This window comes from Mustelus asterias, chromosome 30 (assembly GCF_964213995.1).
Source record: "Mustelus asterias chromosome 30, sMusAst1.hap1.1, whole genome shotgun sequence".
In the NCBI taxonomy this organism is placed as follows: Eukaryota; Metazoa; Chordata; class Chondrichthyes; order Carcharhiniformes; family Triakidae; genus Mustelus; species Mustelus asterias.
The window spans coordinates 12,422,592-12,439,294 of NC_135830.1; the positions used below are offsets into that span (position 1 = coordinate 12,422,592).

The 16,703-nt window shown below is 44.8% G+C and overlaps 3 non-coding genes and 1 gene segment (V, D, J or C); 1 reads left to right on the forward strand and 3 right to left on the reverse strand.

Annotated features, from left to right (window-relative positions):
- LOC144481024 (Ig heavy chain C region-like) overlaps window positions 1–16,703 on the reverse strand; it is a 369,241-nt gene that overhangs the window by 270,201 nt on the left and 82,337 nt on the right.
- On the forward strand, window positions 3,821–3,894 carry trnan-auu (transfer RNA asparagine (anticodon AUU)). The gene has a single exon. It is a non-coding gene; the product is annotated as a tRNA-Asn (tRNA).
- trnac-gca (transfer RNA cysteine (anticodon GCA)) lies at window positions 10,514–10,585 on the reverse strand. Its single transcript has one exon. It is a non-coding gene; the product is annotated as a tRNA-Cys (tRNA).
- On the reverse strand, window positions 16,129–16,201 carry trnak-cuu (transfer RNA lysine (anticodon CUU)). The gene has a single exon. It is a non-coding gene; the product is annotated as a tRNA-Lys (tRNA).

The following is a 16,703-nucleotide window of genomic DNA, read 5'->3' on the forward strand; positions in this document are numbered from 1 at the left end:
CCCATGTTTGTCTTCTGAGGAGGTCGGTGCGGTTTTTCGCTGTGGCGCGTCGGAACTGTCGATCGATGAGTCGAGCGCCATATCCTGTTCTTATGAGGGCATCTTTCAGCGTCTGGAGGTGTCTGTTGCGATCCTCCTCATCAGAGCAGATCCTGTGTGTACGGAGGGCTTGTCCGTATGGGATGGCGGCACGGTAGCACAGTGCTTAGCACTGCTGCTTCACAGCTCCAGGGACCTGGGTTCGATTCCCGGCTCGGGTCACTGTCTGTGTGGAGTTTGCACATTCTCCTCGCGTCTGCGTGGGTTTCCTCCGGGTGCTCCGGTTTCCTCCCACAGTCCAAAGATGTGCGGATTATGTTGATTGGCCATGCTAAAAATTGCCCTGAGTGTCCTGGGATGCATAGGTTAGAGGGATTAGTGGGTAAATATGTAGGGATATGGGGGTAGGGCTTGGGTGGGATTGTGGTCAGACTCGATGGGCCGAATGGCCTCTTTCTGTACTGTAGGGTTTCTTTCTATGATTAACGTGTTCAGGGTGGAAGCTGGAGAGTGGGGCATCGTGAGGTTATCCGTGGGCTTGCGGTACAGTGATTTGCTGAGGTGAGCGTCCTTAATGGAGATGCGTGTGTCCAAGAATGCAACCAATTCCGGAGAGTAGTCCATGGTGAGTCTGATGGTGGGATGGAACTTGTTGATGTCATCATATAGTTGTTTCAGTGATTGTTCACCACGAGTCCAAAGGAAGAAAATGTCATCGATGTATCTAGTGTATAGCATCGATTGAAGGCACTGTGCGTTGAAGTCGGCATGGTCGAACCTGTGCATGAAGAGGTTGGCATATTGAGGTGCGAATTTGGCCCCCACGGCTGTTCGGTGTGTCTGGATGAAGACCTGGTTGTTGAAGGTGAAGACATTGTGGTCCAGGATGAAGCGGATGAGTTGTAAAATTGCATCTGGAAACTGGCAGTTTTCGGCGTTGAGTACTGAGGCCGTTGCAGCAATGCCATCATCGTGGGGGATGCTGGTGTAGAGTGCCGAGAAATACATTGTGACGAGGAGTGCTCCTGGTTCAACTGCTCCATGTGTGTTGACTTTATGTAGGAAGACCGTCGTGTCGCGACAAAAGCTGGGGGTTCTTTGTACCATGGGTTTCAGGATGCCCTCGACATAGCCAGAGAGGTTCTCGCACAGGGTCCCATTGCCCGATACGATGGGACGGCCGGGTGTTTTTGCCTTGTGTATCTTTGGGAGGCAGTAGTGATCTCCAACGCGGGGAGTACGTGGGATGAGAGCACGGAGGGTGCTCTGAAGGCCCGGATCAAAGGTTTTGATCGGAGTGCTGAGTTGACGTGTGTGTTCTTTAGTCGGATCTGTGGGTAACTGTCTGTAGTGTTCCTCGTTGTTCAGTTGTCGGTACACCTCTTTGCAGTAATCCGTTCTGTTCTCTATGACGATGGCCTCTGAGTGCGGAATTGTCTCCTCAACTCAGTCCTAAATGGTTGACACACCATCCGGATAATGTGAGCCCAGTTCAAAGCACTCCAGACTCCAGCAAGAGGCGGGGGAGGAGTGGGGTGGGGGGTGGAGGGGGTGTTGCGGGGTTGTGGGGTGGGGGAGAGCGGCGGTGGAAACAATCTCTCAGCATGTACACTGTCAAACAGTCTCGCCTTTCCAGACTTTTCAATGGGATCACTTTTCATTATTCCATACCCCAGGGAGAACATGGTAACAGCAATGAATCTCTCCTCCAAGGGCAACTGCCTCATCACAACAATCAATCCAGTGAATCTTGGTTACACAAACAGCGCGAGAATAGAGGGAAATAAGAGCAAAGTATGGAAAGTTGATAGAGGCACAAAGAGAGACTGAGACAGTGAAAGAGACTGACGTCGATACACAGAAACAAAGAGACAGATATAGACAGTGAGTGGGGGAGTCAGCCACATCTAATGCATGAATAACAATGTAGACAAAGCCAGCGGCCGGAGTCCACAAGCATTGGGTCCTCTGAATCGTTGACGAGGGACAAAGAGAATGTTCAAAAGCATAGTCAACTTTTGAAAACATCTCGAACTGCTTGAGAGGCAGTTTCCCAAACCGAACCGTGAGTGAACTCATCCTGCCCTGTCCACGGCAAAGAAATGAGCAAGACTTCGCCCTTGCTAACAACAACGGGGCTGGCCTGGGATTTGAACCCAGGGCCTCTCGCAAACTGGCAAATCACAACGCCCAAAGCGAGAACCATACTCCTAGACCAACGAGCCACTGCTGCAAGGTGGGCTCAAATACAGATATTATATTGCCATACAAATCTGATCTGACAACTGCAGTGGAAGTTGGAAGCGCTGGAAAAACTCAGGAAGCCAGGCAGCATGTGCACACAGGAAAAGGAATCTCCTCTTACACCTGCATAACTTTTCTTTTCAACGGGTAAAGGTTGGAAATGTAGGAAGTTTTAAACAAGTGAAATCCAGGAGCTAGAAAGCATAACAACAGGAAACAGCTCTGATAAGGAACAATTCAGGAGAGATAAATGAACAAGTACTGTGTTGTCCATGGCCTGAGAGTGAGGAAAGCAGAGTATCACAGAATGTCTGCACCGCAGCATGAGACCATTCACAAGATCTTTGAAGCAGTCGCGTGTCCTGTGGATAATCGGGAGCCGGTGGGTGTACTGAACAGTGATTACACAGGAGCTGCAGTGATGAGGTTGGTGGATTTTGGAAATTGAGAGGAACACATGAGCAGCTTGTGTGACTACTTCACCTCATTGCCGCTTTTATACGGCAGCGAAAAGTAATCGTTGTTGCCACTGGATGAAGGACTAACTTATGTTCAACCTGAACAGAACACTTTGAAAGAGAGACTTGCCTCTGGTGGAAATAGATCTGAGATGGAAATAATGAAATATAAAATGAAGTAAATTAGATTAAACATCCAACGTATTAGAAATATTGGGTTTACAGTAAGTGACGTGAACTGATGCTGTGATCGCAGATAGAGAACTGGGACCACCATCACACCGAGTGAATCCGCTGTCTGTTTAAATGTTGATCAAAGAAAACTTTTAATCATCTTGCACAATGGAACATACGGGAACTCAGTCAAGAAGCACCCTTCACTCACAAATAACAGAAAAGGTCAATTTCATCTCGCAACTTTCAGCCTTTTGCCATCTTCTGTACATTTACCAAGAAGATTTATAAAGTAAGTGAATAGAGTTTGTGATGGTTAAAAAAAAACGCGTTCACGCCCTTGGTGTACGTAAGCCCAGTGACGCACACAGAGGAGCAAACATAAGTATAGACCACGCGAGACAGAGGACTAACGAGCGACAAAACGGGAGCTTAGAATAAAGGGAATATAGCTTAGGGATAGAGCATTTGACTGCAGGTCACGACGTTTCTGCATTCAAATCGAATGCCTGCTTCCGTGCTTAATTGATTTTTTTCAATTAAAACTGCCCTTCATTGACTGGAAAGTGCTTTGTGACGTCCGCAGGTCGGGATAGGTTCTATATAAATGCAATTATTTCATGATCTTCATTCCAAGTCCTCTGTTACTGAGCCCAGTCAGTGGGAACAGTCTGTCCCTCCCTGCTCTTTCAAACGGCCCTTTTCCATGTTAAGAGAAGGGATTAACCATTACACCACAACAACACTGTGGGGTAAAATAATAAAATATACATGTTTAGATTTGTAAACGATGCCATCATTTGGTCCTTCTATGTCAGGTTTGGTGAAAATTGAATTGGCGTCTAACTTGCAGCCAACACGCTGTCACCCTGATTTAGGATGCCTTGTAGGTTCCAGTTGTGTCAGTCTCTGTGGCGCAATTGGTTAGCGCGTTCGGCTATTAACCGAAAAGTTGATGGTTCCAGACCATCCAGGAACGGGGCTTTTTTTCCACTCGATCTGCTTTTGTTGTCTTTCGGTTTTTGAGTGTCACTGAGTCCTTGGGCAACATTTTTTAAAAAAAACTTATCGTGTGTTTCTGCCTCTACTGTTAGCCGACGTTAGTTTATTGAACATTTATCTCTGACATATTATTTGTAACAATTTATATATTTCAAAAATTATTAAACTCAATAACTGAACTCGAAACTTTAACCTATGTTTGATCTTGGGTTTCCATTTTCCTGCCCATTCCTCTTCTTTCTCAGATAGATCAGGAATCTGTCTGTCCCAACCTGAAATGTGTTCAATGAGGGAAATACACAGTAAGTCGGCAAAGATCAGTGGAATGAGGACTGAGTTAAACTTTCACCAGAATGCTGCTTTTCTCATTGAAAAGTCCTGAGATTGAGAGCAGAGAGTTCACATTTGAGGCGTTTCAGTTCTTTGAGAGATGAATGCCTGCCGTGTTTTACAAGGTAAGTTTTCACAGGATCAGTAATGATGAGGTTGGTGGGTTTTGGAAATTGAAAGTTACATGTGAACAGCTTGTGGGACTATTTCATTTATCATTGCCGTCTTGCCGTTTTATGTTCTGATAAAACCTGTATTTATAATACAAGCATGAGATGGTGGAAATTCTCAGCAGGTTTGGCAGAATCTGTGCACACGCATCAAATTCTAAACACTTCCATGTGTCACCTGTGTTCCTGAAGTATACTGACCCTTGTGTTCAAAAAAAGTTGATAAAAACTTTTCAAAGCAGCTGCCCATCTCTAAGTGTTATTAAATATCAAGGAATCACATTATCTCACAGCCATGTGGCATTTACACTCCCCCAATGCTTGAATAATATTCTGCAACTGCATTCATGGAGAAAGAGATAACATTCGGGACAAATGTTATTTTCTGAATCTTATGTTAGATCAATGACTCTGCCACATGGCGAAGGTTTGCAACCGAATTATATTTCAACAAAACAAGGATTTAAATTGCAATCAGACAGCACGGTTTGATATTCTCGGCCGGTCACATTGGTCATCAGCAGAGTTTCTGGATTGTAGGAGTTAACATGTTCATTTCATATACGATGAGTTCCCCGATTCAAAATAAGGTCGAAACATTATCGAAATTAATATTTTTTTGAATTATCCCCGATTCTTGGTCGCTGTTGCATATGAACTGGATTGGTGCAGACAAAATGTAAATTTGTTCTTCACCATTTATTGAAAAAGAATACCCTCAGCAAAGTCGCCGCTGGCATCCTGTTGCTTTTCTGCTTCCACTGTCACACTCACGATGCAGCTGATGCAGGTTCGATGGATTAGCCATGGCAAATGAGTGATGTTCCGGTTCGACAGTGGCAAAAGTGCCTCAGCAAGGTACTCTGGGCGTACATTTTCTGGTTAATGTTTCAGCCATTCATGACTGAGATATGGAGATATTTCTTCACTCCAAGGCTTGTGAATCTTTGGAATTATTTGACTTATTATTGTCACATGTATTAGCATACAATAAAAAGTATTGGTTCTTGCGCGCTGTACAGACAAAGCATACCGTTCATAGAGAAGGAAACGAGAGAGTGCAGAGTGTAGTGTTACAGTCATAGCCGGGATGCTAGAAATTGAATTGAAGCATTGTGAGAGAGTTTAAAAGAGTTAGAATGAAGTTTTAGAAGCATAGAACGAGAGTAAAAGATAGAGTTAGAAGGTATGCTGGGCACAGCTTCCAAGAGTTCGCCTCGCTCGGACGCCATCTTGCATCAATTCTGTAGCGGCACAGAGGTCTGTGAATCTTCAGTTGATGAAGACTTTGAAGGTTGAGGTGGAGAGTTGTTGGAATCTAAGTGAATGAAGGGCTGTTGGTATAAGCTGGGAAATTGGGATTGAGGCTGTGGATCTGCCTTGATTCAATCATGGAGGAGGCTCAATGGTTCATGTGACCCAATTCTACTCCATTGATGCTGTTCATTGGCAATACCAGATACGGCATCAATAGGTTCTGCTGGTACCATTGATGAGCTCAGGGCAGTAATGATGTGGAGTTTCCGGCGCTGGACTGGGGTAGGCACAGTAAATAATCTCACAGCACCAGGTTAAAGTCCAACAGGTTTATTTGGTAGCACAAGCTTTCGGAGCACGCCCCTTCATCACGTGAGTCACTTGATTCGGACAGTGCTCCGAAAGTTCGTGGTACCAAATAAACCTGTTGGACTTTAACCTGGTGCTGTGAGAGAACTGACTGGGCAGTGATAGTAGTTGAAGCGTGTGATCGAATCTCATCACCGCTACATGTCCAGTTCCTTAACTTTATGAAATACCTTTGTTATCACACAAATTCCAATGGAATGCAAATGTAAATTATTGTTTGCAATTGATGGGTTTGTGGAACCAGTTTCCTTGAATCATTGCATCGCAATGTTTCTGTGGTGTAGTGGTTGTCACATTCGCCTTACACACGAAAGATCCCTGGTTTGATCGTGGCAGAAATAGTTTCATCATAAACAGAAAAGTTTGGAAGGTCTAAAGAGACATGACAGCATCTGTGGAGAGAGGAAAGAGCCAAACTTTCAAGTCTGGATGACCCTTCGTCAGAGCTCCGGACTCGAAACGATGGCTCTATTCTCTCTCGACAGCTGCTGTCAGACCTGCTAAGATTTTCCAGCATTTTTCTATTTTTGTTTCAGGTTCCAGCATCCGCAGTATTTTGCCTTCACAAAAAAAAACAAAAGCTTTTAATTTCAGAGGGATTCGACTACTGGAATTATTTGCGCGTTTGTCACTAAACATGAACTGACCGACTGAGTATTCCCAGTATTTTCTGATTGTAAAGTGAGGAATCACTCAGCGAAAGGGGAAAAAAAAGGATTTTTGTGATAGGGCACAAAGCAGGATGGATTACATGACACCATGAATGGTGGAAAAGACAACATCGAGGAAGTGATGGTGGAGCCTGGGTGGTCTAGTGGTTCAGAGTCAATGTTTCCATAGCTATGGCCCGGAATTGATGATAAACTGTTAACTAAACAGAGCACTTTGCTCAGCACGGACTAAATTTCTGGAGATGAAAGTATCTGAACATAAAGGAAGAAGGCATAATTTGCTTCAGTTGGTCATAAGATGTTAGAATGACTGTGTGACAATGTCAGTAGCAAAAGTGACTTGAAATGAAGCGGTGGAGACAGAGATGGTTATCAAAGAATTTCAAATCTCTAATATTAGCTTTCCTGGCATGCCGTGGTCAGGTTTAATCGCCATGTTCCACGTTGGAGTACCAGGCAAGTAGCGAATAACTTCTTATTTAACTCTTCATTAAACGAAAGCACGCCTCACAGTGTCTGTTAAGGGAGAAACAAGATCAATCTTCAGCTGTATGAATTGTATTAGAGCCGGAAAAATCAGAGATGTAACAATAACAAACTCTGAAGAAGAATGACACGGCAGACATTTATCACAAAAACAACTGACACACATGTCAAATTCTTCCTCTTTCAAGTCTCATCGATTGACTCCTTGTTCTCCACCTCGGATATTTCCACATCCATCAAATATCACCCACCTGAAAATTCAATCTCTTCTTCGCTCCACTGATGATGATACACCAACTCCACGCTGGGCGCAGGAATTGGCTCCATAGCTCATTGGTTGCATCAGTTGGACAGTTTAAAGTTTATTTATTAGTGCCACAATTAAGCTTACTTTAACACCGCAATGAAGTTTCTGTGACAATTACGTCATCGGCAGAACCGGCACCTTCTCGGGTAAATTGACAGCTAATTTAGCATGGCCAATGTACCTAACCAGCACATCTTTCACTCTGTGGGAATAAGAAGGGGCACCCGCAGGAAACCCACGCAACACGGGGAAAGCATGCAGACTCTGCACAGACAGTAACCAATGCCGGGAATTGAAACCGGGCCCCTGGCGCTGTGAGGCATCAGTGCCACCATGTTGCCCAGAAAGATCTTATCTTGTTCATAAACGGAGAAAGAGCAGACAATGTTTGTGAAGGTGACCTAGTTCTTTTTTAATTGATTAGAAATGGGTGTCGCTGCCGGCCAGCATTTATTGCCCATCCTGGTTGCCCTGGGACAGTTAGGATCAAACACTTTGCTGCAGCTCTGGAGTCAGTGTAGGCCAGGCCGGATAAGGGACGGCAGGTTTCCTTCCGTAAAGCACATTACCGAACTCAATGTTTGTTTTTCCGACAATCGACAATGGTTTCATGGTCATCAGTAGATTCTTAATTCCAGATAGTTTTTATTGAAAAACAATTCTACAACGTGCCGTGGCAGGATTCAAAAGCGGGGCCCCATAAAATTGGATGAGTTTCTGGATAAATAATCTCGCGATAATATCACCAGGCCATCGTCTTTCCTAATATAAGCGTTTGTCTTGAGAGATTTGGGTGTGTTTGTACAAGGAACGCAGGAAGATAGCATGGTGGTGCAGCAAACAATAGGAAGGGAATAGCATTTTGGTTTTTATTGCCAACAGATTGCTGTATAAGAATAAAAACACCAATTTACATTTATACAGGGTTTTGTTGGGAGCAAGTGTGAAATATTCGGTGTAGTTCTGATATCGACAATGCTTTTTATTTTCGAAAAAGGCTACCCTTCCATCGGAGACGGTCCACTGGGTAGGTTCCTGTGATGAGAGAGTTCTCCTGGGATGAGAGGCTGTGTAAATTGTGCTGAAATTCCCTGGAGTTTAGAAGACTGAGAGACAATTTTATTGAACCTACAGAATACTGAGACATTGTTTCCCAGTCTCAGATGAGGACTCATCGGAGAACTGACACACAAACACATCCAGCCAAGACTCTAATTCTTAACTTTAATTGCATATTTGAAATGAATATACATTATACCATGGGCAAGGAAATGGCAGATGGAGTTCAATCCTGATAAATGCGAAGTGATGCATTTTGGTGGGAATAATGTAGGGAGGAGCTACACGATAAATGGAAGAACCATAAAGGGTGTAGAGACGCAGAGGGACCTGGGTGTGCAAGTCCACAGATCTTTGAAGGTGACGTCACAGGTGGAGAAGGTGGTGAAGAAGGCATATGGCATGCTTGCCTTTATAGGACGGGGCATAGAGTATAAAAGTTGGGGTCTGATGTTGCAGATGTATAGAACGTTGGTTCAGCCGCATTTGGAATACTGCGTCCAGTTCTGGTCGCCACACTACCAGAAGGACGTGGAGGCTTTGGAGAGAGTACAGAGGAGGTTTACCAGGATGTTGCCTGGTATGGAGGGGCTTGGTTATGAGGAGAGATTGGGGAAACTGGGGTTGTTCTCCTTGGAAAGACGGAGGATGAGGGGAGACTTAATAGAGGTGTATAAAATTATGAAAGGCATGGATAGGGTGAACGGTGGGAAGCTTTTCCCCGGGTCGGTGGTGACGTTCACGAGGGGTCATAGGTTCAAGGTGAAGGGGGGGAGGTTTAACACAGATATCAGAAGGACATATTTCACACAGAGGGTCGTGGGGGCCTGGAATGTGTTGCCGGGCAAGGTGGTGGAGGCGGACACACTGGGAACGTTTAAGACTTATCTAGACAGCTATATGAACGGAGTGGGAATGGAGGGATACAAAAGAGTGGTCTAATTTGGACCAGGGAGCGGCGCGGGCGCATTTTCCGATCAGGGCCATTGTGATCTCCTGGACTCGTTTCGATCGCCTCAGGGGGTCGGAGAGGAATTTCCCAGATTTTTTTTCCCCATATTGGCCCTGGGGTTTTTCACTCTGGGTTTTCGCCTCTCCCTGGAGATCACATGGTCTGGAATGGGGGGGTGGGGGTGAGTTAATAGGTTGTAATGAACAAAGCATCGTAGCTGTGAGGGACAGCTCGGTGGATAGGATATTGGTATGTAGATAGGCTGGAAAATTGGTCGGGGATCCTGGATTCAGGATTCATTCCTGGACCGGGGAGCGGCGCGGGCTTGGAGGGCCGAAGGGCCTGTTCCTGTGCTGTATTGTTCTTTGTTCTTTGTTCTTTGATATGGATGATATGAATATTCATTAAATAAATAATGTTGACAACACCTGACAACAGTCGAGCGGCAACACTTGAGAAATATTTTTATTGTTGCCTCTGTTCACAAGCCGGAACTGCGCGACAATGAATGCTTATGGGGAAAATAAAAGTACAACGACCGCCTCTGGATGGTACTGAGCCACCAAACATTTGCTTAAAGTCGAACGCAATAACGAATTCCGCAATTAAGACGAAGACGCACTATATTAGGGTGTCAGCAAGTGCTGTTATATATCCAACCCCAATTCTCTTTTTTAAAAACATAGTCGAGAACTGCAACATGACCACATCGTATAGAATACTATGCAAACCCCTTTGACTACTTTACCCCCGACAGTGTTGCAGCGATTTAGGGGTTTCCCGCTTCTCCCAACATGGGAAAGGGCCGTTTGATTGGGCAGAAAGGGACAAACTGTTTGTATTGACGATTGTCAGGAACCAAAAACTGGGACTGAAGGTAATTTATGAAAGACCGAATTGTATTTCTGCGACGCCTTTCCCGGTTGGTGGACGTCACAATGCGCTTTGCAGCCAAAGAAAGACAACCACAATTGAAACTCAGACAAAGACAAGGAAGGGGGCACTCGGATTTGAACCGCGAGCCGTTTGATCTGCAGTCAAATGCTCTACCACTGAGCTACACCCCCTCAGCTGTGAACTGATGCTCGGGATTTGGATCCAGGACTAGGAGATGTTTGTGTCAATCTAACCGATAAAATCAACCCCATTGTCATGCAGATTTGAACTTGTATCCCCATCTCTATTGGCAGCGCTTTGCAGCCTATCACTGCCATTCACAATCTGTGTTTGTTCTTGAACTGTTGCCCATGTGACAGTTCCAATTCGGACACAAATATAGATCTAACTCCATTGCTTCTGACAGAGCTGTTTTCGACCAGGAAACAACTCAGGTTTGTTAGATGGATTGTCAAAAACTTTAAATCCCGGCATATCGAAGCCGATATATGACCCTGAAAGCGCCAAATCCTAAGCACTGGATCACCAGGATTTCATTCTCCTGGTTCTCCCATAGACTGAATACAGGAATATGCACAGTGCCAATTATTCACAGTCGCATTCTCCTTCCTGTCTCGTGCACGTTGTTCAGCTTTGAAATTATTCATCTTTTCACATTAGCTTCCAGTGTGATGAAAGCAGAGCAGTGATAGCTGAAGTTTTTCAACAGATTTACCACAATAAGGTTTAAAACAAACATTACTCTTTGAATGTGGTGAGCTACAGTGAAATTTAATGCAGTAGAAGGTAACTCACTCATTCTGATAGTTGGTACCAGCAATTGCAATGTAAATATGATGTCGGGATACCGGCGTTGGACTGGGGAGGGCACAATAAGAAGTCTCACAGCATCATGTTAAAGTCCAACAGGTTCATTTGCTCCGATAATAAAATCAATTTGCTTCATTTTATCAGCGCCCCGAAAGCTCCTGACTTCAAATAGACCTGGTGTTGTAAGACTTCCGAATGTAAATATGAATTGTTGTGGGTAATTGACAGGATTGTGGAATGGGGCAGATTTTTCCTTCTTCCTGTTCAACCTGCCACAAGTATCGCTCCTGTTTTCGACCAGGAAGTAATACCCACTCTCCTTAATTCATGTGTTGCACGAGAGCAATGAATCATCATTCCCTGACCGGGGATCGAACCCAGACCATTGCAGTGAAAGCAACAAATTCTATCAACGAAACCAACACGGAAATTGAGGTGATCTGAGCATTATTGAGCAATTGTGGGCGTGTGTGATTTGGGAGAAAGGTCACGTGCTCTAGGGTGATCCCTGATGAATGAAGCCACCGACCTCTTTATCGCTGAGCTTTTTGTGTTCTTGTGAAATCGTCCTCTGGGGCTGATGCAATGAGGCCAGGAGAGTAACTCACTGCACCGTCTGCAATGTGATTGCGGTTCGATTTGCTGAAAGCTGTTAATTTTATAAAAATAATCTTTTTGCGAATTGTAAATGAAATGCCCTTCAGTACCCGGTAAGTATTCGCACAACACCAGGTTAAAGTGCAACAGGTTTGCTTGAAATCACGAGCTTTCGGAGCGCAGCTCCTTCATCGCTCACGCTGAGGATTCACCACATTCTTCTGTCTTTGAACGAAAGCAATAGATATCTCGTCAATTCCCCGGTATCCTGAGTGTACGACACTGATTTCAACAGTACACTGCTTTAAATGTTTGTTTTCAATGTGAAATTAAGTAGTTTGAGTCCATGTGAAGGTTTAAACTTACACTCTTCCGGGAAGATGGTAACATAGTGGTAAAATGAGTGGAGTATGAATCATGTGGCCCAGGCTCACAGGTCACGAACCCACCGCAGTCTAGAACTGAAACGGAAGTGAAAGCTAGTCTCAGTAATGAAGCTTTGTTTTCTGATTGTCATGAAAACACATCTTGCAGAAGGAATCTGTCATCCTTCTCCTTTCTGCCCTCCATGGGACTCCAGAGGAAAGGCAATGTGATTGACTCTTAACTGCCCTCTGAAATGGCCCAGCAAAATACTCAGTTCAGAGGGAAATCGGGATGGACAACAAATGCTGGCATTGACAACAAAATACATATTGCATTCGCAGCATTTTAAGAAATGATTAATTCTCATTTTGTTTCATTTCATATCAAACAGGGTGACATATTCTGGTGTCTTATTATTTAAAACCTCAGCCTTTCAACTGTTCAAACAGGTAAGATTCAGTCAGAGAAGAGTGAACCACTGTGATCCAAAACTAGGAATTGTAGTTGGTGCGAATCCCACCTCAAAACAGAAAATGTTGGAAGCACTCATCAGCTTCAGCAGCTTCTGTGGAGAGGGAAAGAGAGTGAATGATTCAGGTCGCTGACCTTTGACCCTAACTGGAAAAAAGTAGTGATTTAATGGTTTAGTCCAGAAGTCAGTGAGCGTGGTGAGGTATTGGGGAAGGTATCAGGGTCACGGGTGGGTACCGGTAGACAGGAAGGTGGGTTGAAGTGTGTCTACTTCAATGCAAGGAGCTTCCAGAACAAGGTAGATGAACTTGGGGCGTGGATTGGTACTTGGGACTACGATGTTGTGGCCTCTACGGAGACGTGGGTAGAACAAGGACAGGAATGGTTGTTGGACGTTCCGGGGTATCGATGTTTCACTAAATGTAGGGAAGCTGGTAAAAGAGGTGGAGGAGTGGCATTGTTAATCAAGGATAGTTTAACGGCTGTGGAAAGACACTTCGAGGGGGATCTGAACACTGAGGTAATATGGGCTGAGGTTAGAAATAGGAAAGGAGCGGTCACGTTGTTAGGAGTTTACTATAGGCCCCCAAATAGTAATAGAGATGTGGAGGAAGAAATTGCTAAGCAGATTATGGATATGTGTGGGGGTCACAGGGTAGTTGTCATGGGGGACTTTAACTTTCCAAATATTGATTGGAACCTTTGTAGGTCAAATAGTTCGGATGGGGCAGTTTTTGTGCAGTGTGTGCAGGAGGGTTTCCTGACACAATATGTGGATAGGCCGACAAGAGGTGAGGCCACATTGGATTTGGTACTGGGAAATGAACCGGGCCAAGTGTTAGATTTGGTTGTGGGAGAGCACTTTGGAGATAGTGACAACAATTCGGTGTCTTTTGTTATTGCAATGGAGAGGGATAGGGCCGCACGGCAGGGCAAGGTTTACAATTGGGGGAGAGGTAATTATGATGCGATTAGGCAAGAATTAGGGGGCATAAGATGGGAACAGAAACTGTCAGAGAAAGGAACTAATGAAAAGTGGAACTTTTTCAAGGAACAAATACTGGATGTCCTTGATAGGTATGTCTCTGTCAGGCAGGGAGGAAATGGCCGAGTGAGGGAACCATGGTTCACGAAAGAGGTAAAATGTCTTGTGAAAAGGAAGAGGGAAGCTTATGTAGGGATGAGGAAACAAGGTTCAGATGGCTCGATTGAGGGTTACAAGTTAGCAAGGAATGAGCTGAAAAAGGGGCTTAGGAGAGCGAGGAGGGGACACGAGAAGTCCTTGGCGGGTCGGATCAAGGAAAACCCCAAGGCCTTTTACTCTTATGTGAGGAATAAAAGAATGACCAGGGTGAGGTTAGGGCCGGTCAAGGACAGTAGTGGGAACTTGTGTATGGAGTCAGTAGAGATAGGCGAGGTGATGAATGAATACTTTTCTTCAGTGTTCACCAAGGAGAGGGGCCATGTTTTTGAGGAAGAGAAGGTGTTACAGGCTAATAGGCTGGAGGAAATAGATGTTCGGAGGGATGATGTCCTGGCAGTTTTGAATAAACTGAAGGTCGATAAGTCCCCTGGGCCTGATGAAATGCATCCTAGGATTCTTTGGGAGGCAAGGGATGAGATTGCAGAGCCTTTGGCTTTGATCTTTGGGTCCTCGCTGTCCACGGGGATGGTGCCAGAGGACTGGAGAATGGCGAATGTTGTTCCTCTGTTTAAGAAAGGGAATAGAAATGACCCTGGTAATTATAGACCGGTTAGTCTTACTTCGGTGGTTGGTAAATTGATGGAAAAGGTCCTTAGAGATGGGATTTACGACCATTTAGAAAGATGTGGATTAATCCGGGATAGTCAGCACGGATTCGTGAAGGGCAAGTCCTGCCTCACAAATTTGATAGAATTTTTTGAGGAGGTAACTAAGTGTGTTGATGAAGGTAGGGCAGTTGATGTCATATACATGGATTTTAGAAAGGCGTTTGATAAGGACCCCCATGGTCGGCTTATGATGAAAGTGAGGAGGTGTGGGATAGAGGGAAAGTTGGCCAATTGGATAGGTAACTGGCTGTCTGATCGAAGACAGAGGGTGGTGGTGGATGGAAAATTTTCGGATTGGAGGCAGGTTGCTACCGGAGTGCCGCAGGGATCAGTGCTTGGTCCTCTGCTCTTTGTGATTTTTATTAATGACTTAGAGGAGGGGGCTGAAGGGTGGATCAGTAAAATTGCTGATGACACCAAGATTGGTGGAGTAGTGGATGAGGTGGAGGGCTGTTGTAGGCTGCAAAGAGACATAGATAGGATGCAAAGCTGGGCTGAAAAATGGCAAATGGAGTTTAACTCTGATAAGTTGAGGTGATTCATTTTGGGAGGCCTAATTTAAATGTGGGTTACAGGGTCGAAGGTAGGGTTCTGAAGACTGTGGAGGAACAGAGAGATCTTGGGGTTCATATCCACAGATCTCTAAAGGTTGCCACTCAATTGGATAGAGCTGTGAAGAAGGCCTATAGTGTGTTAGCTTTTATTAACAGGGGGTTGGAGTTTAAGAGCCGTGGGGTTATGCTGCAACTGTACAAGACCTTGGTGAGACCACATTTGGAATATTGTGTGCAGTTCTGGCCACCTCACTATAAGAAGGATGTGGAAGCGCTGGGAAGAGTGCAGAGGAGATTTACCAGTATGCTGCCTGGTTTGGAGGGTAGGTCTTATGAGGAAAGGTTGAGGGAGCTAGGGCTGTTCTCTCTGGAGCGGAGGAGGCTGAGGGGAGACTTAATAGAGGTTTATAAAATGATGAAGGGGATAGATAGAGTGAACGTTCAAAGACTATTTCCTCGGGTGGATGGAGCTATAACAAGGGGGCATAACCAGAGGGTTCGTGGTGGGAGATACAGGAAGGATATCAGAGGTAGGTTCTTTACGCAGAGAGTGGTTGGGGTGTGGAATGGACTGCCTGCAGTGATAGTGGAGTCAGACACTTTAGGAACATTTAAGCGGTTATTGGATAGGCACATGGAGCGCACCAGGATGATAGGGAGTGGGATAGCTTGATGTTGATTTCAGATAAAGCTCGGCACAACATCATGGGCCGAAGGGCCTGTTCTGTGCTGTACTGTTCTATGTTCTAAACAAGTACAGAGTCAAAGAAAATAGAGAGGAAGAGGAGGAAAGAACAAACGGTCTTTTGATCGGATGGAAGGCTGGAGTGATTGAATTACAATGGAGATGATTATTGTTCCCACTGACACAACCTCGCTGATCTGGGTTTAAATCTCATAATAAATGAGATCAAAACCTCTCGCTGAGTTCAGGGCTAAACTCCCCGCCTTCCAGTGAACTGGAGGCAGTTTTCAGTCAGAAACCCACAACTGTGACATAAACAACGCAGAAAGGAGAAATACTCAGTTTGAGCGGTGACACTTCTGGAGGAACGGAGATCTGGAATTCACCCAGGAATGAGGCAAAGTTTAAAAATCAATGTCGCCTAACGGGGGGCTCGAACCCACGACCCTGAGATTAAGAGTCTCATGCTCTACCGACTGAGCGAGCCGGGAACATGCAGTCAAATCATTTCCATAACCTAAAATGCATGGAGACAAATACGGCTTTTCCATCTGGTGTCTTCAGCTTGTTCTGATTTCAAAGTTTACAATGAATCCACCGACAGAATCTCCAAATTTCCTATCCATTCCTCTGAATCATTAATTACATTATTCACATCTTCCAATTCTTAGCATCACCTCTCCCAAATATTCCAAACTCCTCTTACATCATTCTCCTTATTATTCTTTGTTCTTAATAATTTAGCTCGGGGTGGAGGGAACTCAACATTTACACTGTCAAACTGTTTCCCAGTTTCAGACTTTTCAATAAGATCACCTCTGATAATTCTTAACTCCAGAGCGAACAGACTCATCCCACTGATTCTCTGCTCCCAGGAGAAACTCATAAATCAATCCAGTGAACCTCGGTTACACACAGACAGCGAAATAATGGACAGAGCAAGGAGCAAAAGATGTCAACGTAATAAAAACATCGTCAGTAAGTCTGAGGGAA